Below are 27,909 nucleotides of genomic sequence, written 5' to 3'. Positions count from 1 at the left end.
CGATAGTAATTAGCGAAGCCCAGGAATCGCTGTATCGCCTTTAAGCCCTCCGGACGGGGCCACTTTAGGACAGCAGAGAGCTTCTCGGGATCCATTCGCAAGCCTGTTGTAACATACCTGGCGGCGTCCTTGCATAGTGGTCCATCTCCCACTGTGCAAGAGCGCGCACTTGATCTCCTGTCCAGAATGTCTCTCTGGCTTCCCTCCATGCTGTCTGTTTGTGTCTGTTTCTGCTGCTTAAGGGCGGCGCCCGATCACTTCCTGCTTTTTGTACCTGCTGTGGGTCACACCTCTTGTGCGTCCTCAGCCTATTGCTGTCTGTCACCTGGTATATAGCTCAGCTGCGCCCATCTATCCCTGCCTGAGCATAGTGTTTCTTTCAGTGTGTGCTTGCACTCTGAAGGTGCCAGGTCCCGTTCTGTGTTCTCTTTTCTGCCTATCCTGGAGGCTGTATTTCCAGGCCTGTCTGAACACGCTCCTAGCCTGTTCCTCCTGCCTTCTAGGGGCCGATTACCTAGACCTGTTCCTGTATCTTGTCTGACCTGTCTGAACACGCTCCTAGCCTGTTCCTCCTGCCTTCTAGGGGCCGATTACCTAGACCTGTTCCTGTATCTTGTCTGACCTGTCTGAACACGCTCCTAGCCTGTTCCTCCTGCCTTCTAGGGGCCGATTACCTAGACCTGTTCCTGTATCTTGTCTGACCTGTCTGAACACGCTCCTAGCCTGTTCCTCCTGCCTTCTAGGGGCCGATTACCTAGACCTGTTCCTGTATCTTGTCTGACCTGTCTGAACACGCTCCTAGCCTGTTCCTCTCGCCTTCTAGGGGCTGATTTCCTAGACCCGCTTCTGTATCTTGTCTGTCCTGTCTGAACACGCTCCTTGCCTGTTCGTCCTGCCTCTCTGGGGGCCGTATTCCCAGACCCGCTCCTGTATCCCGCTGCAGTGTCGGTCTCCTCCGTACACTCAGTTCCAGTCTGAACTCTCTCCTATCCTTTACCTGTTTTGCCTCTATGTCCGTTCCCTTCCTTTTGCTGCAGAGTCTGAACTCGTACCTAACTCCTGCTTGTTGTCTCTGTACTCCCGTTTGTGAGTTTGTGGTCCACTCGCTACTTCACTGCAAGTACCCTGTGGGTGTCTGGCTCTGCCTTTCCCTTCCTGTCTGTTCCGTGTGAACAGAGCCCTGTCCCCCCTACTCAGCCTAGCCTGCTCTGACTCCTTTGCTCGCTGCTCCGGCAGTCCTGTCCTGCCCTGCTTCTGCCCGCTGCTCCGGCAGTCCTGTCCTGCCCTGCTTCTGCCCGCTGCTCCGGCAGTCCTGTCCTGCCCTGCTTCTGCCCGCTGCTCCGGCAGTCCTGTCCTGCCCTCCTTCTGCCCGCTGCTCCGGCAGTCCTGTCCTGCCCTGCTTCTGCCCGCTGCTCCGGCAGTCCTGTCCTGCCCTGCTTCTGTCCGCTGCTCCGGCAGTCCTGTCCTGCCCTGCTTCTGCCCGCTGCTCCGGCAGTCCTGTCCTGCCCTGCTTGTGCTCGCTGCTCCTGCAGCCCTGTCCTGCTCTGTTCTTGCCCACCGCTTCGGGCGTTCCCTCTCTGCTGTGGTTGTCTACCGCATCTGCGGTTCTGTGACCCAGTCTGTACTGGGTCTTAACCTTTCTGTGCTCCAGCCCGTCCTTTCGGCCAGTACCTCCCTGCCTGCATACTCGCCTGTATCCACCCATCTGCATACCTGCCGTGTTTGCTTATATCCACCAGTCTGTGCCAGCCTAACCTGCCTGTTCCTGAGTCCCAGTGTGTACTGGGTCCTATCCCGCCTGTGTTCCTACCTGCTAGTGCCTCCCTGTCTGCACTCTAGCTGTGCTTGCCTGTACCCCTCTACCTGTATTGTTCCTGAGTCCCAGTGTGTACTGGGTCCTATCCCGCCTGTGTTCCTACCTGCTAGTGCCTCCCTGTCTGCACTCTAGCTGCGCTTGCCTTTACCCGCCTGCCTGCATACCAGTCGTGCCTGCCTATACCCTCCAGTCTGTGCGCCAGCCTAACCAGCCTGATCCAGTAATCCCTGTGTGGGTCAACCCCCGTGTCCGGAGTTTGACCTGGAGTAGCACCTGGTCCCTCTGCCCGGTTTCTCCCTGGTGCACTGGCGTCGTATGCCGTCGTGCCATCTTGGTCGGATCGGCCAGATACTTAGTCACGCCCCTCCAGGCACTCTCCGGTTCATGGTCCAGTGGAATCACTACAATCACACGCACACGCCGCTCAGCCCGGGCGTGTGCATAACACCTGTCTGGGAGATAACATAGCCCAGGAAAGGAAGAGAGGTCTGCTCAAAAAGGCACTTCTCGTATTTAGCATAGAGGTGGTTCTGCCTGAGCCTAAGCAGGACCTGACGAACATCCCTCCGGTGTGTGGGAAGATCCGGAGAGAAGACCAAGATGTCGTCCAGGTATACCACCACGCAGGAGTAAAGAAGGTCACGGAAGATGTCGTTGACCAGTTCTTGGAAGACGGCGGGAGCATTGCAGAGACCGAAGGGCATCACACGGTGCTCATAGTGTCCGTCCCGGGTATTAAATGCTGTTTTCCACTCGTCTCCCTGACGGATACGGACCAGGTTATACGCTCCACGTAGATCCAGCTTGGAGAAGATCCTGGCGCCTTTAAGACGATCAAATAACTCAGAGATGAGCGGAAGGGGGTATTTATTTTTAACCGTGATCTGATTGAGTCCTCTATAGTCAATACAGGGGCGTAGCGAGCCGTCTTTCTTTTTGACAAAGAAGAATCCGGCTCCAGCCGGGGAGGTAGATTTCCGGATAAATCCCCTAGCCAGATTCTCTTCAATGTACTCAGACATGGCCCGGGTCTCGGCTGCAGACAACGGGTAGATACGCCCACGGGGAGGAGTGGTGCCAGGTACCAGGTCGATCGGGCAGTCATATGGCCTATGGGGTGGCAACGTCTCTGCTTCCTTCTTACCGAAGACGTCCGCATAGGGCCAGTAAGGAGCCGGGAGACCTGGTAAATTAGCTGGAGTAGGCGGAGGGCGAATTGGGCGGACCGGAACCAGGCAGGTCCTATGGCAGTCTGGACCCCATCGGAGTACTTCACCGGATCGCCAGTTCAATACGGGTTCGTGTGTCTGGAGCCAAGGTAGACCTAGCAACAGGGAGTGAGAAAGTCCGGACAACACATGGAATGAGATTTCCTCAGAGTGCAGCATTCCCACCTGCAGGGTTATGGGTTCAGTGACGAGCAGGATGGTCTCCGAGAGAAGTCTTCCATCCACGGAGGCGACTGATAATGGTTCAGCCAGGGACTTGGTGGGAATACGGTATCTCTCTACCAGAGACTGGGAGATGAGGTTTCCAGCAGCTCCAGAATCCAGGTGGGCAAGTTCAAAGTGACGGTTTTCTCCCATAGCAATAGAGACCGGTAAAGTCAGAGACGGAGAGGGCTTACTTTTGTCTAGGACAACCTCTCCGAGCGGTCCTAGACACTGGCGTTTCCCAGCTTCTCCGGGCAGGAACGGATGAAGTGCTCCATACTGCCACAATAGAAACAGCTTCCCTCGGCTCGGCGAGATTCTTGGCGAGATTTGACCATCTTGGTCTGGTCGATCTGCATAGGTTCAGGCGAGGGCGTCCGCGGAGTGACTGATTGAGAGGCAGGTCTCAGGGAAGTAGGAGCAGAGCAAGAAAAGTCTTTCTCCCAGGTAGTCTCTTTGGCACGTTCTTGGAACCGGATGCCAATCCGGGTAGCTAGTGACACCAGGTCATCCAGAGTGGTAGGAATGTCCCGACCAGCTAACTCGTCCTTAATCCGACCGGAAAGACCCTCCCAGAAGACGGACACCAGAGCCTCATTTTCCCAGGCAAGCTCAGAAGCGAGGGTGCGGAACCGTATGGCATATTGGCCCACGGTGAGACTCCCTTGGCGGAGTCGTAGCAGTGAGGAGGCAGAAGAGGTTTTCCGTCCAGGTTCATCGAAGACTTTCCGGAAAGCAGCGAGGAAAGACGGCAGGTCGGACACCAGGGGATCCCCTCTCTCCCACAGGGGATTTAGCCATGCCAGTGCCTCCCCAGTAAGATGGGACATGATGAAGGCCACCTTGGCCCGGTCGGAGATGAACTGGTATGCCAATAGCTCAAAGTGCAGGGTGCACTGGTTTATGAAACCCCGAGCTAAAGTAGGTTCGCCGGCAAAGCGTGGAGGTGCCAGAAGCCGAGGTCCATAGTCGAGTACCATGAAGGGACTGGATTGCAGTACCGCAGGAATGGGCACGGCTGGACCAGAGGTAGACATAGACAAGTCACACAATGCGCCTAGACGAGAGTTAACGGACCGTAGATAGGACAGTACCACCTCCTGCTGAGTTTTCTGACGTAAGACTTCCTGGTGCAGATCGGAGATCTGGGGGCCACCGGGTTCCATGGCCCGAGCAAACTGTAACGGATCTGGGAGGTGGAACCTCTGTGCAACTATACAAGGGGGCAGTCCTTGTAAGGAAGCAGGTGGCTCCCAGGGAAGACGGGCAGGTAGTCACGGCAAGTGACAGGGACAGTCTCTGGGTAGAGGGGCAGGTAGTCACGGCAAGTGACAGGGACAGTCTCTGGGTAGAGGGGCAGGTAGTCACGGCAAGTGACAGGGACAGTCTCTGGGTAAAAGGACGGGTACTCACGGCAAGTGACAGGGACAGTCTCTGGGTAGAAGGACAGCAGGCAGGTGGCTGGTGAGCGCTCCCAGGTGAGCGGGCGAGAGTCTCTGGACGGGCAGGTGGTCACGGCAAGTGACGGCAGAGCCTCCAGGTAGGCTAGCAGACAGGTAGCAGGTGAGCGCTCCCAGGTGAGCAGGCAAGAGTCTCTGGACAGGCAGGTGGACACGGCAAGTGACGGCGGAGCCTCCAGGTAGGCTAGCAGGCAGGTAGCAGATGAGCGCTCCCAGGTGAGCGGGCAGGCTGGTCCATAGACAGACTGACAGGTGTCAGAAAGCAGACCGTCGGACCGCAGGCTTGCAAGCAGGTAAACGGATATCAGGCAGGTATCAAGCAGGAATCTGGCAGGTAACAGGCAGGAATCCGGCAGGTGACTGGCAGGTAACAAGCAGGAATCTGGCAGGTGACTGGCTGGTAACTGGTAACGGGACCTGAGGGCTGAAGCAGAGTGAAGGCTTTGCAACAACATTGCTCGGGCACCTCCATTTTGGAGGAGGTGCCTTAAATATGGGAGGTCCTCCGGCAATTGGCCGGGGACTCCTTAGGACGGCGCGCGCGGTCCCTTTAAGAGAGGGGGAGCGCGCGCGCACGCGCCCTAAGCACACTGCCGGAGAAGGAGCGCGTGCCGGAAGCAGCGGGGAGAGAAGCGCTGGAGGACGCCGCGCCAGGAGCGGGGAGGTGAGAGGGACGGCGTCTCTGCCTAGTACGGGGCAGAGACGCCGATGCTACACCACATTTCTGGCTTCAAACATAAAGATATAAAATTCTAATTTTTGGGGGAAGAATCAACAACAAGTGGGACACAATCGTGAAGTGGAACGAAATTTATTGGATATTTTAAACTTTTTTAAAAAATTAATAACTGAAAAGTGGGGCGTGCAATATTATTCGGCCCCTTTACTTTCAGTGCAGCAAACTCACTCCAGAAGTTCAGTGAGGATCTCTGAATGATCCAGTGTTGTCCTAAATGACTGGTAATGATAGATAGAATCCACCTGTGTGTAATCAAGTCTCCGTATAAATGCTCCTGCTCTGTGATAGTCTCAGGGTTCTGTTTCAAGTGCAGAGAGCATCATGAAGACCAAGGAACACACCAAGCAGGTCCGAGATTCTGTTGTGGTGAAGTTTAAAGCTAGATTTGGATACAAAAAGATTTCCCAAGTTTTAAACATCTCAAGCAGCACTGTGCAAGCGATCATATTGAAATGGAAGGAGTATCAGACCACTGCAAATCTACCAAGATCCGGCCGTCCCTCTAAACTTTCATCTCGAACAAGGAGAAGACTGATCAGAAATGCAGCCAAAAGGCCCATGATCACTCTGGATGAACTGCAGAGATCTACAGCTGAGGTGGGAGAGTCTGTCCATAGGACAACAATCAGTCGTACACTGCACAAATCTGGCCTTTATGGAAGAGTGGCAAGAAGAAAGCCATTTCTCAAAGATATCCAAAAAACGTCTCGTTTGAAGTTTGCCACAAGCCACCTGGGAGACACACCAAACATGTGGAATAAGGTGCTCTGGTCAGATGAAACCAAAATCAAACTTTTTGGCCACAATGCAAAACGATATGTTTGGCGTAAAATCATCACCCTCAAAACACCATCCCCACAGCAGCATCATGGTTTGGGCCTGCTTTTCTTCAGCAGGGACAGGGAAGATGGATAAAATTGATGGGAAGATGGACGGAGCCAAATACAGGACCATTCTGGAAGAAAACCTGTTGGAGTCTGCAAAAGACCTGAGACTGGGACGGAGATTTATCTTCCAACAAGACAATGATCCCAAACATAAAGCAAAATCTACAATGGAATGGTTGAAAAATAAACGTATCCAGGTGTTAGAATGGCCAAGTCAAAGTTCAGACCTGAATCCAATCGAGAATCTGTGGAAAGAGCTGAAAACTGCTGTTCACAAACGCCCTCCATCCAACCTCAATGAGCTCGAGCTGTTTTGCAAGGAAGAATGGGCAAGAATTTCAGCCTCTCGATGTGCAAAACTGATAGAAACATACCCCAAGGGACTTGTAGCTTCAATCGCAGCAAAAGGTGGCGCTACATAGTATTAACTCAAGGCGGCCGAATAATATTGCACGCCCCACTTTTCAGTTTTTAATTTTTTAAAAAAGTTTAAAATATCCAATAAATTTCGTTCCACTTCACGATTGTGTCCCACTTGTTGTTGATTCTTCCCCAAAAAAATTAGAATTTTATATATTTATGTTTGAAGCCAGAAATGTGGCAAAAGGTAGAAAAGGTCAAGGGGCCCAAATACTTCCACAACGCACTGTATATACAAGGAAGGGGCCCAGGATGGGAGACATTAGTAGAGGATGGGAGACATTACTACATAATGGGGGAGGGGGTGCAACACATATGTCCTTACAGGATTTAGAACGCTACTAGGGCCCATACATCTGACCAACCTGAAGTTGGGGGAGCAGGTCCAAATTTTGCATGGGGGCCCATAGGAACACCCTTTAACTTCAGAACAGCAGGATAAAAGTAGAAATTGTTGTTAGATTTTTACAGAATTTTTTAGTCCACAACATGTTAATTTATGTTGTGGATAAATTGTTTTTTTTTTAACTTCCCCAATGAGTTTATAGTCAAAACCTGCCATAAAGGCCAACTACACTCCGGTCCATAATAAAACCCACAAGTCAAGAATAAAATAAAAAAAATCCTATAAAGCTGAAAAATTTATTGAAATGGTGAAAATGGGGATGCCTTTTCTGCCACTTTCATTTCTCTTAGGACTGTTTCCAAGCCAGTGGTACATTCTGGTCTCCTGTGGTGACAGTCCTAGAAGTGGCAAAGCAGCAGATGCGGGGAGGGCCACGCCGCACTATTTGGTGCAGATTTGCTGCAGAGGATTTCCTGCAGAAACCTTTCGTAGCAAAACCACTATGGGTGGACGTACTGCAAAGTTAGTTGTGCCCAGTTTGAGACCTAATGCATGGTATTGCATGGTGATATCTGAGTGCAGTGCGATGTTTCACACGCACCCATAGGATGCGATATGATAATGACACTCGGCTCCAGGTCTGCTGCGAGCAGGAGCCGAGTGTCAGTGCTCTGTGCTCAGATTCTCTCACATGATAGGAGCACAGCTGCGGAGGGGACGGAAAAAGTAATTTCTCTACCTTCTCCATGGCCTGACTCGCAGTATATATCGCACTGCACTGGGATGACAACAGAGGGCAGTGCGATGTTTCACTCGCACCCATAGACTTGTATCAATCGTAGCATGCTGCCATTGTTCTCTCGTGCCGAATCGGTATGAGAAAATAATCGCTGATCTGCACTGCCCCATAGAATAACACTGAGCCGAGTGCTATGAGATGGTTTATTACATAGCACTCGGCCGTGCTACATGGTAGTGTGACCCGGCCTAATGGTGCCACTCTGCCCCAGCTTCAGACACACATTGATGGCATACCCTTGCAGTATGCCATGGACATTCCCAGGGCATACTTTTTGGCACTGGATGGCAGAGTGTACAGTGATGGCATATCCCAAGAATAATGAATAAAACCCCTATAAATGCACATAAATGAAGAAGTCATTATTATTCCCCATTACCATCCTCAATAGCTGGTATTACTATATTCCACAGGTGGCATTATGGTCTTACACAGTTGGCGTTTATTATTCCCAATAGCTGGTATTACTCTCCCCCATGGCTGGCATTACTCTGCCCCATGGCTGGCATTACTCTCCCCATGGCTGGCATTACTCTCCTCCATGGCTGGCATTACTCTGCCCCATGGCTTGCATTACTCTCCCCCATGGCTCGCATTACTCTCCCCCATGGCTGGCATTACTCTGCCCCATGGCTGGCATTCCTCTCCCCCATGGCTGGCATTCCTCTCCCCCATGGCTGGCATTACTCTCCCCCATGGCTGGCATTACTCTGCCCCATGGCTGGAATTACTCTGCCCCATGGCTGGCATTACTCTGCCCCATGGCTGGCATTACTCTCCCCCATGGCTGGCATTACTCTGCCCCATGGCTGGCATTACTCTCCCCCATGGCTGGCATTACTCTCTCCCATGGCTGGCATTACTCTCCCCCATGGCTGGCATTACTCTCTCCCATGGCTGGCATTACTCTCCCCCATGGCTCGCATTACTCTGCCCCATGGCTCGCATTACTCTCCCCCATGGCTCGCATTACTCTCCCTCATGGCTGGCATTCCTCTCCCCCATGGCTGGCATTACTCTGCCCCATGGCTGGCATTACTCTGCCCCATGGATGGCATTACTCTCTCCCATGGCTGGCATTACTCTCTCCCATGGCTGGCATTAGTCTGCCCCATGGCCGGCATTACTCTCCCCCATGGCTCGCATTACTCTGCCCCATGGCTCGCATTACTCTCCCTCATGGCTGGCATTACTCTCCCCCATGGCTGGCATTCCTCTCCCCCATGGCTGGCATTACTCTGCCCCATGGCTGGCATTACTCTCCCCCATGGCTGGCATTACTCTGCCCCATGGCTGGCATTACTCTCCCCCATGGCTGGCATTACTCTGCCCCATGGCTCGCATTACTCTCCCCCATGGCTCGCATTACTCTCCCTCATGGCTGGCATTACTCTCCCCCATGGCTGGCATTACTCTCCCCCATGGCTGGCATTACTCTGCCCCATGGCTGGCATTACTCTCTCCCATGGCTGGCATTACTCTCTCCCATGGCTGGCATTACTCTCTCCCATGGCTGGCATTACTCTCCCCCATGGCTGGCATTACTCTCTCCCATGGCTGGCATTACTCTGCCCCATGGCTGGCATTAGTCTCCCCCATGGCTCGCATTACTCTGCCCCATGGCTCGCATTACTATGCCCCATGGCTCGTATTACTCTCCCCCATGGCTCGCATTACTCTCCCTCATGGCTGGCATTACTCTCCCCCATGGCTGGCATTCCTCTCCCCCATGGCTGGCATTACTCTCCCCCATGGCTGGCATTACTCTGCCCCATGGCTGGCATTACTCTCCCCCATGGCTGGCATTACTCTGCCCCATGGCTGGCATTACTCTCCCCCATGGCTGGCATTACTCTGCCCCATGGCTGGCATTACTCTCCCCCATGGCTGGCATTACTCTCCCCCATGGCTGGCATTACTCTGCCCCATGGCTGGCATTACTCTCCCCCATGGCTGGCATTACTCTGCCCCATGGCTGGCATTACTCTCCCCCATGGCTGGCATTACTCTGCCCCATGGCTGGCATTACTCTCCCCCATGGCTGGCATTACTCTGCCCCATGGCTGGCATTACTCTCCCCCATGGCTGGCATTACTCTCCCCCATGGAGGGTCACTGTTGTAGCACCAGCTATAATTGTGATGAATGAGCACAGATCACTCTATCCTCCACATCACGCTTTTCTCCTGCAGCGTCTCTCGCTAGCAACAACTGACGTCATCCACTGAACAAAAGGCCAGAAGCCAATGGGACCCCTTTTCTCATATCCATTTGACCCCGATCTATCCACGCTGCTATTGGTGGAATGAGTTGAGCACGGTGATTGGTTGTGAGTAGAGAAATGCTTGCAAATAATAACACGTGAGACAACTTCCGGCATAGAAGGTGTATCCCCAGTGTCCTGGCCGGCGGCTGGTGTGTGGGAGGTACGAGTGTGCGTATTATATATACTAGTGCTGCAGTGACGTGTGTGTGCGTATTATATATACTAGTGCTGCAGTGACGTGTGTGTGCGTATTATATATACTAGTGCTGCAGTGACGTGTGTGTGCGTATTATATATACTAGTGCTGCAGTGACGTGTGTGCGTATTATATATACTAGTGCTGCAGTGACGTGTGTGTGTGTGCGTATTATATATACTAGTGCTGCAGTGACGTGTGTGCGTATTATATATACTAGTGCTGCAGTGACGTGTGTGTATTATATATACTAGTGCTGCAGTGACGTGTGTGTGTGCGTATTATATATACTAGTGCTGCAGTGACGTGTGTATTATATATACTAGTGCTGCAGTGACGTGTGTGTGTATTATATATACTAGTGCTGCAGTGACGTGTGTGTGTGTGTGTATTATATATACTAGTGCTGCAGTGACGTGTGTGTATTATGTATACTAGTGCTGCAGTGACGTGTGTGCGTTATGTATACTAGTGCTGCAGTGACGTGTGTGCGTTATATATACTAGTGCTGCAGTGACGTGTGTGTATTATATATACTAGTGCTGCAGTGACGTGTGTGTATTATGTATACTAGTGCTGCAGTGACGTGTGTGCGTTATATATACTAGTGCTGCAGTGACGTGTGTGTATTATATATACTAGTGCTGCAGTGACGTGTGTGTGTATTATATATACTAGTGCTGCAGTGACGTGTGTGTGCGTATTATATATACTAGTGCTGCAGTGACGTGTGTGCGTATTATATATACTAGTGCTGCAGTGACGTGTGTGCGTATTATATATACTAGTGCTGCAGTGACGTGTGTGTGTGCGTATTATATATACTAGTGCTGCAGTGACGTGTGTATTATATATACTAGTGCTGCAGTGACGTGTGTGTGTATTATATATACTAGTGCTGCAGTGACGTGTGTGTGTATTATATATACTAGTGCTGCAGTGACGTGTGTGTATTATGTATACTAGTGCTGCAGTGACGTGTGTGCGTTATGTATACTAGTGCTGCAGTGACGTGTGTGTATTATGTATACTAGTGCTGCAGTGACGTGTGTGCGTTATGTATACTAGTGCTGCAGTGACGTGTGTGCGTTATATATACTAGTGCTGCAGTGACGTGTGTGTGTTATATATACTAGTGCTGCAGTGACGTGTGTGTGTTATGTATACTAGTGCTGCAGTGACGTGTGTGTATTATGTATACTAGTGCTGCAGTGACGTGTGTGTATTATGTATACTAGTGCTGCAGTGACGTGTGTGTGCGTTATATATACTAGTGCTGCAGTGACGTGTGTGTGCGTTATATATACTAGTGCTGCAGTGACGTGTGTGTGTATTATATATACTAGTGCTGCAGTGACGTGTGTGTATTATGTATACTAGTGATGTGTGTGCGTATTATATATACTAGTGCTGCAGTGACGTGTGTGTATTATATATACTAGTGCTGCAGTGACGTGTGTGCGTTATATATACTAGTGCTGCAGTGACGTGTGTGTGTATTATATATACTAGTGCTGCAGTGACGTGTGTGTATTATATATACTAGTGCTGCAGTGACGTGTGTGTGTATTATATATACTAGTGCTGCAGTGACGTGTGTGTGCGTTATATATACTAGTGCTGCAGTGACGTGTGTGTATTATATATACTAGTGCTGCAGTGACGTGTGTGTGCGTTATATATACTAGTGCTGCAGTGACGTGTGTGTGTATTATGTATACTAGTGCTGCAGTGACGTGTGTGCGTATTATATATACTAGTGCTGCAGTGATGTGTGCGCGTATTATATATACTAGTGCTGCAGTGACGTGTGTGCGTTATATATACTAGTGCTGCAGTGACGTGTGCGCGTATTATATATACTAGTGCTGCAGTGACGTGTGTGTGTGTGTGCGTATTATATATACTAGTGCTGCAGTGACGTGTGTGTATTATCTATACTAGTGCTGCAGTGACTTGTGTGTATTATATATACTAGTGCTGCAGTGACGTGTGCGTATTATATATACTAGTGCTGCAGTGACGTGTGTGTGCGTATTATGTATACTAGTGCTGCAGTGACGTGTGTGTATTATGTATACTAGTGCTGCAGTGACGTGTGTGTGCGTATTATGTATACTAGTGCTGCAGTGACGTGTGTGTATTATGTATACTAGTGCTGCAGTGACGTGTGTGTGCGTATTATATATACTAGTGCTGCAGTGACGTGTGTGTGCGTATTATATATACTAGTGCTGCAGTGACGTGTGTGTATTATATATACTAGTGCTGCAGTGACGTGTGCGTATTATATATACTAGTGCTGCAGTGACGTGTGTGTATTATATATACTAGTGCTGCAGTGACGTGTGTGCGTATTATATATACTAGTGCTGCAGTGACGTGTGTGTGTGTGTGCGTATTATATATACTAGTGCTGCAGTGACGTGTGTGTGCGCGTATTATATATACTAATGCTGCAGTGACGTGTGTGCGTTATATATACTAGTGCTGCAGTGACGTGTGTGTGTGTGCGTATTATGTATACTAGTGCTGCAGTGACGTGTGCGTATTATATATACTAGTGCTGCAGTGACGTGTGTGTGCGTATTATGTATACTAGTGCTGCAGTGACGTGTGTGTGTGTATTATATATACTAGTGCTGCAGTGACGTGTGTGCGTTATATATACTAGTGCTGCAGTGACGTGTGTGTGTGCGTATTATATATACTAGTGCTGCAGTGACGTGTGTGTGTGTGTGTATTATATATACTAGTGCTGCAGTGACGTGTGTGTATTATGTATACTAGTGCTGCAGTGACGTGTGTGTGCGTATTATGTATACTAGTGCTGCAGTGACGTGTGTGTGCGTATTATGTATACTAGTGCTGCAGTGACGTGTGTGTATTATGTATACTAGTGCTGCAGTGACGTGTGTGTATTATGTATACTAGTGCTGCAGTGACGTGTGTGTGTATTATATATACTAGTGCTGCAGTGACGTGTGTGTATTATATATACTAGTGCTGCAGTGACGTGTGTGTATTATATATACTAGTGCTGCAGTGACGTGTGTGTGTGTATTATATATACTAGTGCTGCAGTGACGTGTGTGTGTGTATTATATATACTAGTGCTGCAGTGACGTGTGTGTGTGTGCGTATTATGTATACTAGTGCTGCAGTGACGTGTGTGTGTATTATGTATACTAGTGCTGCAGTGACGTGTGTGTGTGCGTATTATGTATACTAGTGCTGCAGTGACGTGTGTGTGTATTATATATACTAGTGCTGCAGTGACGTGTGTGTGCGTATTATATATACTAGTGCTGCAGTGACGTGTGTGTGTGCGTATTATATATACTAGTGCTGCAGTGACGTGTGCGTGCGTATTATATATACTAGTGCTGCAGTGACGTGTGTGTATTATATATACTAGTGCTGCAGTGACGTGTGTGTATTATATATACTAGTGCTGCAGTGACGTGTGTGTGTGTGCGTATTATGTATACTAGTGCTGCAGTGACGTGTGTGTATTACACTAGCGCTGCAGTGACGTGTGTGTATTATATATACTAGTGCTGCAGTGACGTGTGTGTGTATTATGTATACTAGTGCTGCAGTGACGTGTGTGTATTATATATACTAGTGCTGCAGTGACGTGTGTGTATTATGTATACTAGTGCTGCAGTGACGTGTGTGTATTATGTATACTAGTGCTGCAGTGACGTGTGTGTGTTATATATACTAGTGCTGCAGTGACGTGTGTGTGTGTTATATATACTAGTGCTGCAGTGACGTGTGTGTGTGTTATATATACTAGTGCTGCAGTGACGTGTGTGTGTTTTATATATACTAGTGCTGCAGTGACGTGTGTGTGTGTGTTATATATACTAGTGCTGCAGTGACGTGTGTGTGTTATATATACTAGTGCTGCAGTGACGTGTGTGTTATATATACTAGTGCTGCAGTGACGTGTGTGTTATATATACTAGTGCTGCAGTGACGTGTGTGTGTGTATTATATATACTAGTGCTGCAGTGACGTGTGTGCGTTATATATACTAGTGCTGCAGTGACGTGTGTGTGTGTGTTATATATACTAGTGCTGCAGTGACGTGTGTGTTATATATACTAGTGCTGCAGTGACGTGTGTGTATTATGTATACTAGTGCTGCAGTGACGTGTGTGTATTATGTATACTAGTGCTGCAGTGACGTGTGTGTGCGTTATATATACTAGTGCTGCAGTGACGTGTGTGTATTATATATACTAGTGCTGCAGTGACGTGTGTGTGTGTATTATGTATACTAGTGCTGCAGTGACGTGTGTGTATTATATATACTAGTGCTGCAGTGACGTGTGTGTATTATGTATACTAGTGCTGCAGTGACGTGTGTGTATTATGTATACTAGTGCTGCAGTGACGTGTGTGTGTTATATATACTAGTGCTGCAGTGACGTGTGTGTGTGTTATATATACTAGTGCTGCAGTGACGTGTGTGTGTGTTATATATACTAGTGCTGCAGTGACGTGTGTGTGTTTTATATATACTAGTGCTGCAGTGACGTGTGTGTGTGTGTTATATATACTAGTGCTGCAGTGACGTGTGTGTGTTATATATACTAGTGCTGCAGTGACGTGTGTGTGTTATATATACTAGTGCTGCAGTGACGTGTGTGTGTTATATATACTAGTGCTGCAGTGACGTGTGTGTTATATATACTAGTGCTGCAGTGACGTGTATGTGTTATATATACTAGTGCTGCAGTGACGTGTGTGTGTATTATGTATACTAGTGCTGCAGTGACGTGTGTGTGCGTTATATATACTAGTGCTGCAGTGACGTGTGTGTGTGTATTATGTATACTAGTGCTGCAGTGACGTGTGTGCGTTATATATACTAGTGCTGCAGTGACGTGTGTGTGTGTGTGCGTATTATATATACTAGTGCTGCAGTAACGTGTGTGTGTGTGTGCGTTATATATACTAGTGCTGCAGTGACGTGTGTGTGTATTATATATACTAGTGCTGCAGTGACGTGTGTGTGTGCGTTATATATACTAGTGCTGCAGTGACGTGTGTGTGTTATATATACTAGTGCTGCAGTGACGTGTGTGTGCGTTATATATACTAGTGCTGCAGTAACGTGTGTGTGTTATATATACTAGTGCTGCAGTGACGTGTGTGCGTTATATATACTAGTGCTGCAGTGACGTGTGTGCGTTATATATACTAGTGCTGCAGTGACGTGTGTGCGTTATATATACTAGTGCTGCAGTGACGTGTGTGCGTATTATATATACTAGTGCTGCAGTGACGTGTGTGTGTGTTATATATACTAGTGCTGCAGTGACGTGTGTGTGTGTATTATATATACTAGTGCTGCAGTGACGTGTGTGTGTATTATATATACTAGTGCTGCAGTGACGTGTGTGTGTGTGTATTATATATACTAGTGCTGCAGTGACGTGTGTGTGTGTGTGTTATATATACTAGTGCTGCAGTGACGTGTGTGTGTGTGTTATATATACTAGTGCTGCAGTGACGTGTGTGCGTGTTATATATACTAGTGCTGCAGTGACGTGTGTGTATTATGTATACTAGTGCTGCAGTGACGTGTGTGTGTGTATTATGTATACTAGTGCTGCAGTGACGTGTGTGCGTTATATATACTAGTGCTGCAGTGACGTGTGTGTGTGTATTATATATACTAGTGCTGCAGTGACGTGTGTGCGTTATATATACTAGTGCTGCAGTGACGTGTGTGTGTGTGTGCGTATTATATATACTAGTGCTGCAGTGACGTGTGTGTGTGTGCGTAATATATACTAATGCTGCAGTGACGTGTGTGTATTATATATACTAGTGCTGCAGTGACGTGTGTGTGTGTGTATTATATATACTAGTGCTGCAGTGACGTGTGTGTATTATATATACTAGTGCTGCAGTGACGTGTGTGTGTGTGTGTATTATATATACTAGTGCTGCAGTGACGTGTGTGCGTTATATATACTAGTGCTGCAGTGACGTGTGTGTGTGTATTATATATACTAGTGCTGCAGTGACGTGTGTGCGTTATATATACTAGTGCTGCAGTGACGTGTGTGTGTGTATTATATATACTAGTGCTGCAGTGACGTGTGTGTATTATATATACTAGTGCTGCAGTGACGTGTGTGTGTGTATTATATATACTAGTGCTGCAGTGACGTGTGTGCGTTATATATACTAGTGCTGCAGTGACGTGTGTGTATTATATATACTAGTGCTGCAGTGACGTGTGTGTGTGTATTATATATACTAGTGCTGCAGTGACGTGTGTGCGTTATATATACTAGTGCTGCAGTGACGTGTGTGCGTTATATATACTAGTGCTGCAGTGACGTGTGTGCGTTATATATACTAGTGCTGCAGTGACGTGTGTGCGTTATATATACTAGTGCTGCAGTGACGTGTGTGCGTTATATATACTAGTGCTGCAGTGACGTGTGTGCGTTATATATACTAGTGCTGCAGTGACGTGTGTGTGTGTGTTATATATACTAGTGCTGCAGTGACGTGTGTGTGTGTGCGTTATATATACTAGTGCTGCAGTGACGTGTGTGTGCGTTATATATACTAGTGCTGCAGTGACGTGTGCGTATTATGTATACTAGTGCTGCAGTGACGTGTGTGTGCGTTATATATACTAGTGCTGCAGTGACGTGTGTGTGTGTATTATATATACTAGTGTTGCAGTGACGTGTGTGTATTATATATACTAGTGTTGCAGTGACGTGTGTGTATTATGTATACTAGTGCTGCAGTGACGTGTGTGTATTATGTATACTAGTGCTGCAGTGACGTGTGTGCGTTATGTATACTAGTGCTGCAGTGACGTGTGTGTGTGTGTTATATATACTAGTGCTGCAGTGACGTGTGTGTGTTATATATACTAGTGCTGCAGTGACGTGTGTGTGTGTGTGTGCGTTATATATACTAGTGCTGCAGTGACGTGTGTGTGCGCGTATTATATATACTAGTGCTGCAGTGACGTGTGTGTATTATGTATACTAGTGCTGCAGTGACGTGTGTGCGTGTTATATATACTAGTGCTGCAGTGACGTGTGTGTATTATGTATACTAGTGCTGCAGTGACGTGTGTGTGTGTATTATGTATACTAGTGCTGCAGTGACGTGTGTGCGTTATATATACTAGTGCTGCAGTGACGTGTGTGTGTGTATTATATATACTAGTGCTGCAGTGACGTGTGTGCGTTATATATACTAGTGCTGCAGTGACGTGTGTGTGTGTGTGCGTATTATATATACTAGTGCTGCAGTGACGTGTGTGTGTGTGCGTAATATATACTAATGCTGCAGTGACGTGTGTGCGTTATATACAGTATACTAGTGCTGCAGTGACGTGTGTGCGTTATATATACTAGTGCTGCAGTGACGTGTGCGTATTATGTATACTAGTGCTGCAGTGACGTGTGTGTGCGTTATATATACTAGTGCTGCAGTGACGTGTGTGTGTATTATATATACTAGTGTTGCAGTGACGTGTGTGTATTATATATACTAGTGTTGCAGTGACGTGTGTGTATTATGTATACTAGTGCTGCAGTGACGTGTGTGTATTATGTATACTAGTGCTGCAGTGACGTGTGTGCGTTATGTATACTAGTGCTGCAGTGACGTGTGTGTGTGTGTTATATATACTAGTGCTGCAGTGACGTGTGTGTGTTATATATACTAGTGCTGCAGTGACGTGTGTGTGTGTGTATTATATATACTAGTGCTGCAGTGACGTGTGTGCGTTATATATACTAGTGCTGCAGTGACGTGTGTGTGTGTGTGTGTGTGTGTGTTATATATACTAGTGCTGCAGTGACGTGTGTGTGTTATATATACTAGTGCTGCAGTGACGTGTGTGTGTGTGTGCGTATTATATATACTAGTGCTGCAGTGACGTGTGTGTGTGTGCGTAATATATACTAATGCTGCAGTGACGTGTGTGTATTATATATACTAGTGCTGCAGTGACGTGTGTGTGTGTGTATTATATATACTAGTGCTGCAGTGACGTGTGTGTATTATATATACTAGTGCTGCAGTGACGTGTGTGTGTGTGTGTGTATTATATATACTAGTGCTGCAGTGACGTGTGTGCGTTATATATACTAGTGCTGCAGTGACGTGTGTGTGTGTATTATATATACTAGTGCTGCAGTGACGTGTGTGCGTTATATATACTAGTGCTGCAGTGACGTGTGTGTGTGTATTATATATACTAGTGCTGCAGTGACGTGTGTGTATTATATATACTAGTGCTGCAGTGACGTGTGTGTGTGTATTATATATACTAGTGCTGCAGTGACGTGTGTGCGTTATATATACTAGTGCTGCAGTGACGTGTGTGTATTATATATACTAGTGCTGCAGTGACGTGTGTGTGTGTATTATATATACTAGTGCTGCAGTGACGTGTGTGCGTTATATATACTAGTGCTGCAGTGACGTGTGTGCGTTATATATACTAGTGCTGCAGTGACGTGTGTGCGTTATATATACTAGTGCTGCAGTGACGTGTGTGCGTTATATATACTAGTGCTGCAGTGACGTGTGTGCGTTATATATACTAGTGCTGCAGTGACGTGTGTGCGTTATATATACTAGTGCTGCAGTGACGTGTGTGTGTGTGTTATATATACTAGTGCTGCAGTGACGTGTGTGTGTGTGCGTTATATATACTAGTGCTGCAGTGACGTGTGTGTGCGTTATATATACTAGTGCTGCAGTGACGTGTGCGTATTATGTATACTAGTGCTGCAGTGACGTGTGTGTGCGTTATATATACTAGTGCTGCAGTGACGTGTGTGTGTATTATATATACTAGTGTTGCAGTGACGTGTGTGTATTATATATACTAGTGTTGCAGTGACGTGTGTGTATTATGTATACTAGTGCTGCAGTGACGTGTGTGTATTATGTATACTAGTGCTGCAGTGACGTGTGTGCGTTATGTATACTAGTGCTGCAGTGACGTGTGTGTGTGTGTTATATATACTAGTGCTGCAGTGACGTGTGTGTGTTATATATACTAGTGCTGCAGTGACGTGTGTGTGTGTGTGTGCGTTATATATACTAGTGCTGCAGTGACGTGTGTGTGCGCGTATTATATATACTAGTGCTGCAGTGACGTGTGTGTATTATGTATACTAGTGCTGCAGTGACGTGTGTGCGTGTTATATATACTAGTGCTGCAGTGACGTGTGTGTATTATGTATACTAGTGCTGCAGTGACGTGTGTGTGTGTATTATGTATACTAGTGCTGCAGTGACGTGTGTGCGTTATATATACTAGTGCTGCAGTGACGTGTGTGTGTGTATTATATATACTAGTGCTGCAGTGACGTGTGTGCGTTATATATACTAGTGCTGCAGTGACGTGTGTGTGTGTGTGCGTATTATATATACTAGTGCTGCAGTGACGTGTGTGTGTGTGCGTAATATATACTAATGCTGCAGTGACGTGTGTGCGTTATATACAGTATACTAGTGCTGCAGTGACGTGTGTGCGTTATATATACTAGTGCTGCAGTGACGTGTGCGTATTATGTATACTAGTGCTGCAGTGACGTGTGTGTGCGTTATATATACTAGTGCTGCAGTGACGTGTGTGTGTATTATATATACTAGTGTTGCAGTGACGTGTGTGTATTATATATACTAGTGTTGCAGTGACGTGTGTGTATTATGTATACTAGTGCTGCAGTGACGTGTGTGTATTATGTATACTAGTGCTGCAGTGACGTGTGTGCGTTATGTATACTAGTGCTGCAGTGACGTGTGTGTGTGTGTTATATATACTAGTGCTGCAGTGACGTGTGTGTGTTATATATACTAGTGCTGCAGTGACGTGTGTGTGTGTGTATTATATATACTAGTGCTGCAGTGACGTGTGTGCGTTATATATACTAGTGCTGCAGTGACGTGTGTGTGTGTGTGTGTGTGTGTGTTATATATACTAGTGCTGCAGTGACGTGTGTGTGTTATATATACTAGTGCTGCAGTGACGTGTGTGTGTGTGTGCGTTATATATACTAGTGCTGCAGTGACGTGTGTGTGCGCGTATTATATATACTAGTGCTGCAGTGACGTGTGTGCGTTATATATACTAGTGCTGCAGTGACGTGTGTGCGTTATATATACTAGTGCTGCAGTGACGTGTGTGTGTGTGTGTTATATGTACTAGTGCTGCAGTGACGTGTGTGTGTGCGTTATATATACTAGTGCTGCAGTGACGTGTGTGTGTGTGTGCGTTATATATACTAGTGCTGCAGTGACGTGTCTGTATTATGTATACTAGCGCTGCAGTGACGTGTGTGCGTTATATATACTAGTGCTGCAGTGACGTGTGTGTATTATGTATACTAGTGCTGCAGTGACGTGTGTGTATTATGTATACTAGCGCTGCAGTGACGTGTGTGCGTTATATATACTAGTGCTGCAGTGACGTGTGTGTGTATTATGTATACTAGTGCTGCAGTGACGTGTGTGTGTATTATATATACTAGTGCTGCAGTGACGTGTGTGTGTATTATGTATACTAGTGCTGCAGTGACGTGTGTGTGCGTTATATATACTAGTGCTGCAGTGACGTGTGTGTGCGTTATATATACTAGTGCTGCAGTAACGTGTGTGCGTTATATATACTAGTGCTGCAGTGACGTGTGTGCGTTATATATACTAGTGCTGCAGTGACGTGTGTGTGTATTATATATACTAGTGCTGCAGTGACGTGTGTGTTATATATACTAGTGCTGCAGTGACGTGTGTGTGTGTGTGCGTTATATATACTAGTGCTGCAGTGACGTGTGTGTGTGTGCGTTATATATACTAGTGCTGCAGTGACGTGTGTGCGTTATATATACTAGTGCTGCAGTGACGTGTGTGTATTATGTATACTAGTGCTGCAGTGACGTGTGTGTGTGTATTATGTATACTAGTGCTGCAGTGACGTGTGTGTGTGTATTATGTATACTAGTGCTGCAGTGACGTGTGTGCGTTATATATACTAGTGCTGCAGTGACGTGTGTGTGTATTATATATACTAGTGCTGCAGTGACGTGTGTGCGTTATATATACTAGTGCTGCAGTGACGTGTGTGTGCGTATTATATATACTAGTGCTGCAGTGACGTGTGTGTGCGTTATATATACTAGTGCTGCAGTGACGTGTGTGTGCGTTATATATACTAGTGCTGCAGTGACGTGTGTGCGTTATATACAGTATACTAGTGCTGCAGTGACGTGTGTGCGTTATATATACTAGTGCTGCAGTGACGTGTGTGCGTTATATATACTAGTGCTGCAGTGACGTGTGTGCGTTATATATACTAGTGCTGCAGTGACGTGTGTGCGTTATATATACTAGTGCTGCAGTGACGTGTGTGCGTTATATATACTAGTGCTGCAGTGACGTGTGTGCGTTATATATACTAGTGCTGCAGTGACGTGTGTGTGTGTGTTATATATACTAGTGCTGCAGTGACGTGTGTGTGTGCGTTATATATACTAGTGCTGCAGTGACGTGTGTGTGCGTTATATATACTAGTGCTGCAGTGACGTGTGTGTGTATTATATATACTAGTGTTGCAGTGACGTGTGTGTATTATGTATACTAGTGCTGCAGTGACGTGTGTGTATTATGTATACTAGTGCTGCAGTGACGTGTGTGCGTTATATATACTAGTGCTGCAGTGACGTGTGTGCGTTATATATACTAGTGCTGCAGTGACGTGTGTGTGTGTGTTATATATACTAGTGCTGCAGTGACGTGTGTGCGTTATACTAGTGCTGCAGTGACGTGTGTGCGTTATATATACTAGTGCTGCAGTGACGTGTGTGCGTTATATATACTAGTGCTGCAGTGACGTGTGTGCGTTATATATACTAGTGCTGCAGTGACGTGTGTGTGTGTGTGTGTTATATGTACTAGTGCTGCAGTGACGTGTGTGTGTGTATTATATATACTAGTGCTGCAGTGACGTGTGTGTGTGTGCGTTATATATACTAGTGCTGCAGTGACGTGTGTGTGTGTGTATTATGTATACTAGTGCTGCAGTGACGTGTGTGTATTATGTATACTAGCGCTGCAGTGAAGTGTATGCGTTATATATACTAGTGCTGCAGTGACGTGTGTGTATTATGTATACTAGTGCTGCAGTGACGTGTGTGTATTATGTATACTAGCGCTGCAGTGACGTGTGTGCGTTATATATACTAGTGCTGCAGTGACGTGTGTATTATGTATACTAGTGCTGCAGTGACGTGTGTGTGTGTATTATATATACTAGTGCTGCAGTGACGTGTGTGTGTATTATGTATACTAGTGCTGCAGTGACGTGTGTGTGTTATATATACTAGTGCTGCAGTGACGTGTGTGTGCGTTATATATACTAGTGCTGCAGTGACGTGTGTGCGTTATATATACTAGTGCTGCAGTGACGTGTGTGCGTTATATATACTAGTGCTGCAGTGACGTGTGTGCGTTATATATACTAGTGCTGCAGTGACGTGTGTGTGTGTATTATATATATACTAGTGCTGCAGTGACGTGTGTGTGTGTGTATTATATATACTAGTGCTGCAGTGACGTGTGTGTGTTATATATACTAGTGCTGCAGTGACGTGTGTGTGTTATATATACTAGTGCTGCAGTGACGTGTGTGTGTTATATATACTAGTGCTGCAGTGACGTGTGTGTGTTATATATACTAGTGCTGCAGTGACGTGTGTGTGTGCGTTATATATACTAGTGCTGCAGTGACGTGTGTGTGTGCGTTATATATACTAGTGCTGCAGTGACGTGTGTGTATTATATATACTAGTGCTGCAGTGACGTGTGTGCGTGTTATATATACTAGTGCTGCAGTGACGTGTGTGTGTGTGTATTATATATACTAGTGCTGCAGTGATGTGTGTGTGTGTATTATATATACTAGTGCTGCAGTGACGTGTGTGTTATATATACTAGTGCTGCAGTGACGTGTGTGTGTGTATTATATATACTAGTGCTGCAGTGACGTGTGTGTGTGTATTATATATACTAGTGCTGCAGTGACGTGTGTGTGCGTATTATATATACTAGTGCTGCAGTGACGTGTGTGTTATATATACTAGTGCTGCAGTGACGTGTGTTATATATACTAGTGCTGCAGTGACGTGTGTGTGCGCGTTATATATACTAGTGCTGCAGTGACGTGTGTGTGTGTGCGCGTTATATATACTAGTGCTGCAGTGACGTGTGTGTGTATTATATATACTAGTGCTGCAGTGACGTGTCTGTGTGTGTTATATATACTAGTGCTGCAGTGACGTGTGTGTGTGTTATATATACTAGTGCTGCAGTGACGTGTGTGTGTGTTTTATATACTAGTGCTGCAGTGACGTGTGTGTGTGCGTTATATATACTAGTGCTGCAGTGACGTGTGTGCGTTATACTAGTGCTGCAGTGACGTGTGTGTGTGTGCGCGTATTATATATACTAGTGCTGCAGTGACGTGTGTGTATTATATATACTAGTGCTGCAGTGACGTGTGTGTGTTATATATACTAGTGCTGCAGTGACGTGTGTGTGTGTTTTATATACTAGTGCTGCAGTGACGTGTGTGTGTGCGTTATATATACTAGTGCTGCAGTGACGTGTGTGCGTTATACTAGTGCTGCAGTGACGTGTGTGTGTGTGCGCGTATTATATATACTAGTGCTGCAGTGACGTGTGTGCGTTATATATACTAGTGCTGCAGTGACGTGTGTGTGCGTTATATATACTAGTGCTGCAGTGACGTGTGTGTGTGCGTTATATATACTAGTGCTGCAGTGACGTGTGTGTGTGTGCGTTATATATACTAGTGCTGCAGTGACGTGTGTGTGTGTGCGTTATATATACTAGTGCTGCAGTGACGTGTGTGTGTGTGTGTGCGTTATATATACTAGTGCTGCAGTGACTTGTGTGTGTGTGTGTGCGTTATATATACTAGTGCTGCAGTGACGTGTGCGTATTATGTATACTAGTGCTGCAGTGACGTGTGTGTGTATTATGTATACTAGTGCTGCAGTGACGTGTGTGCGTTATGTATACTAGTGCTGCAGTGACGTGTGTGTATTATGTATACTAGTGCTGCAGTGACGTGTGTGTATTATATATACTAGTGCTGCAGTGACGTGTGTGTGTATTATATATACTAGTGCTGCAGTGACGTGTGTGTGCGTTATATATACTAGTGCTGCAGTGACGTGTGTGTGCGTTATATATACTAGTGCTGCAGTGACGTGTGTGTGTGTGTGTTATATATACTAGTGCTGCAGTGACGTGTGTGCGTATTATATATACTAGTGCTGCAGTGACGTGTGTGTGTGCGTTATATATACTAGTGCTGCAGTGACGTGTGTGTGTGTGTGTTATATATACTAGTGCTGCAGTGACGTGTGTGCGTATTATATATACTAGTGCTGCAGTGACGTGTGTGCGTATTATATATACTAGTGCTGCAGTGACGTGTGCGTTATATACTAGTGCTGCAGTGACGTGTGCGTTATATACTAGTGCTGCAGTGACGTGTGCGTTATATACTAGTGCTGCAGTGACGTGTGTGTGTGCGCGTATTTTATATACTAGTGCTGCAGTGACGTGTGCGTTATATATACTAGTGCTGCAGTGACGTGTGTGCGTATTATATATACTAGTGCTGCAGTGACGTGTGTGCGTATTATATATACTAGTGCTGCAGTGACGTGTGTGCGTATTATATATACTAGTGCTGCAGTGACGTGTGTGCGTATTATATATACTAGTGCTGCAGTGACGTGTGTGCGTTATATATACTAGTGCTGCAGTGACGTGTGTGTGTGCGTATTATATATACTAGTGCTGCAGTGACGTGTGTGTGTGTGCGTATTATATATACTAGTGCTGCAGTGACGTGTGTGTGCGTATTATATATACTAGTGCTGCAGTGACGTGTGTGTGCGTTATATATACTAGTGCTGCAGTGACGTGTGTGTGCCCTAGGCGCTCTGTATGGATGTATGGAGCCTTATGCTGATGTGAGCTGCCGCGGCTGGACAGATCCTTATCGTGCTTGTGGTTCTCTGTATTACCCTAATCGCTGTGATATCTGATTGTATCATGCACACACTGTATATTGTGGGGAAGCTGGACCAGCGCAATGATGAGTCTGTGGGGAGACATGGGAAGATGTCACCTACCATAAACCATGGCGAGACAGCTGGACCACCTACAAAGTGATGCTAAATAATATGGCTTTATACCACCAAGAAAGTATCACCATTTATTATGTACAGAACACTGGCAGACAGTGCAAAATAGTATTTGTGTACCTTACATAAATAATACCACCACAAAGTGCCAAAATAGTACCAGTGTGCCTTACATAAATAATACCACCACACAGTGCCAAAATAGTACCCACGTGCCTTACATAAGTAATACCACCACACAGTGCCAAAATAGTACCCACGTGCCTTACATAAATAATACCACCACACAGTGCCAAAATAGTACCCGCATGCCTTACATAAGTAATACCACCACACAGTGCCAAAATAGTACCCGCATGCCTTACATAAGTAATACCACCACACAGTGCCAAAATAGTACCCGCGTTCCTTACATAAATAATACCACCACACAGTGCCAAAATAGTACCTGTGCACCTTACATAAATAATACCACCATAAAGTGCTAAAATAGTACCTCACATAAATATTACCATTATGCTGTGCCTACATAAATAATACTGCAATACAGAGCCCAAATTGTACACTACATAAATAATACCTCCATACAGTGCCAAAATTCTGCTCCCAAAAAAAAACTGTGTGAACACACGCTAATGAAACTTTTCGCCAAATCCTGAAACAGTGCCAAGAGTACACTACGTAAATACCACTCTACAGTGCCAAGATGGTACCCCACATAAATAATACCACTGTACAGTGCCAGAATAGTACTCTGCATAAATAATACCACCATATTGTACACCATGTAAATAGCACCACACATTGCCAAAATAGTACCCATGTACCCTGCATAAATAATACCACCATACTGTGCCAAATTCTGCTTCCAAAAAAACTGTGTGAACACAAGCTAATGAAACTTTTCGCCAAATCCTCCTCATAATCTCAAATCTCTACATTTTTAGGATTTTTAAGTTTTAACATAGCCATGAAGCACGTCATGGATTGCTACATGTGGACAAGATCAGAACCACCGTCAGTACATGAATTCAGCACCTTAGTACAGTGATCAATTGTAATGTCCGTTCAGCCTCATTATACAATTGTATCGCATGAACCTACAACTGTTGTTACCAGCCATCATCAGACTGCGGAGTATACAGGGACCACAGTACTGATGAGACACAGGTAATATCACAAATAAACATTTACATCCACGTACCTTGTAGACGACATCTTCTCTGTTTTGGAGTCATTCTCATCGTTTTTTGTCTCCATGTAGTACAGACGTCATGATGAGATTTCATGCCCAGAGCTTGTCTGTAGATTTTCCTCTTCTCAGTCTTTATTAGCACGTTCCAGCATGGTGCCCTTAAAAATAAAAGTATCTTTATACTGCTCCACAAATAAAAATATCTCCCACGCTGCGTACCTGAATAAATAGTTGCCCTTTACTGTGCCCCCCCCCCCCAACTCACTTCTCCATATTATTCCCCCTGACACTGACCCTCTCCATAGTGTCCATGTGACACTGACCCTCTCCATAGTGTCCCTGTGACACTGACCCTCTCCATAGTGTCCCTGTGACACTGACCCTCTCCATAGTGTCCCTGTGACACTGACCCTCTCCATAGTGTCCCTGTGACACTGACCCTCTCCATAGTACTTCCCACACTTCCCCCCCCTCTACCATAATGTCCCCACCACACTGGCACTCTCCATAATCCCCACACACTTCCCCTCCCCATAATGTCCCCCACAGTGCTCTTCTACATAATCTGCCACTTTCCATAATATTACCACGCACTGCCCCTCGTTATACTATGTCCCCTTTCACAATCCCCCCCCCCCTCCATTGCCTCATATGTACACTCACATTAACACCAACTCTTGCCCCCCTCATCTAAAATAATAGGACATTCAATGTTCAGCTCCTCAATGGAGTGCTCACCGTTGCCTTGCCTGCCGTCTCCACGTCACTGGTGACAGCAGTACAGTGATGAGGTCATGCCGATACATGTGTTCAAATGTATTCGTGTCTGAGGCTATGTGCCCACGATGCTGAAATGAAGCAGAAAATTTCCGCTTCATTTTTGCATGTCCTTGCCCGGAAAAACACATGCGGAATTTGACACTCGTTTTTCAAGCGTTTTGCACATGCGGAATTGCCTTGCGTTTTCTAATGCATTGGAGATGGCAATTCCGCATGCGTAAACGCACAAATAATGGACATGCCGCAGATTTTTCCACACATCAAAAACGCTGTGGAAAATTCCGCAGCATGGGCATTGAAAGTGCGGAATTTCATTGGGGAC

At 46.4% G+C, this 27,909-nt stretch overlaps 1 protein-coding gene across 1 annotated transcript in view; it reads left to right on the top strand.

Annotated features, from left to right (window-relative positions):
- The first annotated feature begins 10,211 nt into the window (after positions 1-10,211).
- Positions 10,212-27,909, top strand: part of C9orf72 (C9orf72-SMCR8 complex subunit) — a 55,761-nt gene continuing 38,063 nt past the window's right edge. Inside the window, exon 1 of the mRNA XM_073667417.1 lies at positions 10,212-10,325. The gene's annotated coding sequence lies outside the window, so the exon portion shown is untranslated. The remainder of the gene's footprint in view (positions 10,326-27,909) is intronic.

Source organism: Phyllobates terribilis, unplaced genomic scaffold (genome assembly GCF_046119375.1).
Source record: "Phyllobates terribilis strain yellow unplaced genomic scaffold, ASM4611937v1 Scaffold_1__5_contigs__length_1240528914, whole genome shotgun sequence".
NCBI classification, from domain to species: Eukaryota; Metazoa; Chordata; class Amphibia; order Anura; family Dendrobatidae; genus Phyllobates; species Phyllobates terribilis.
Note: the sequence above shows the minus strand (reverse complement) of the source record. Positions and strands in the feature narration are given on the sequence as shown.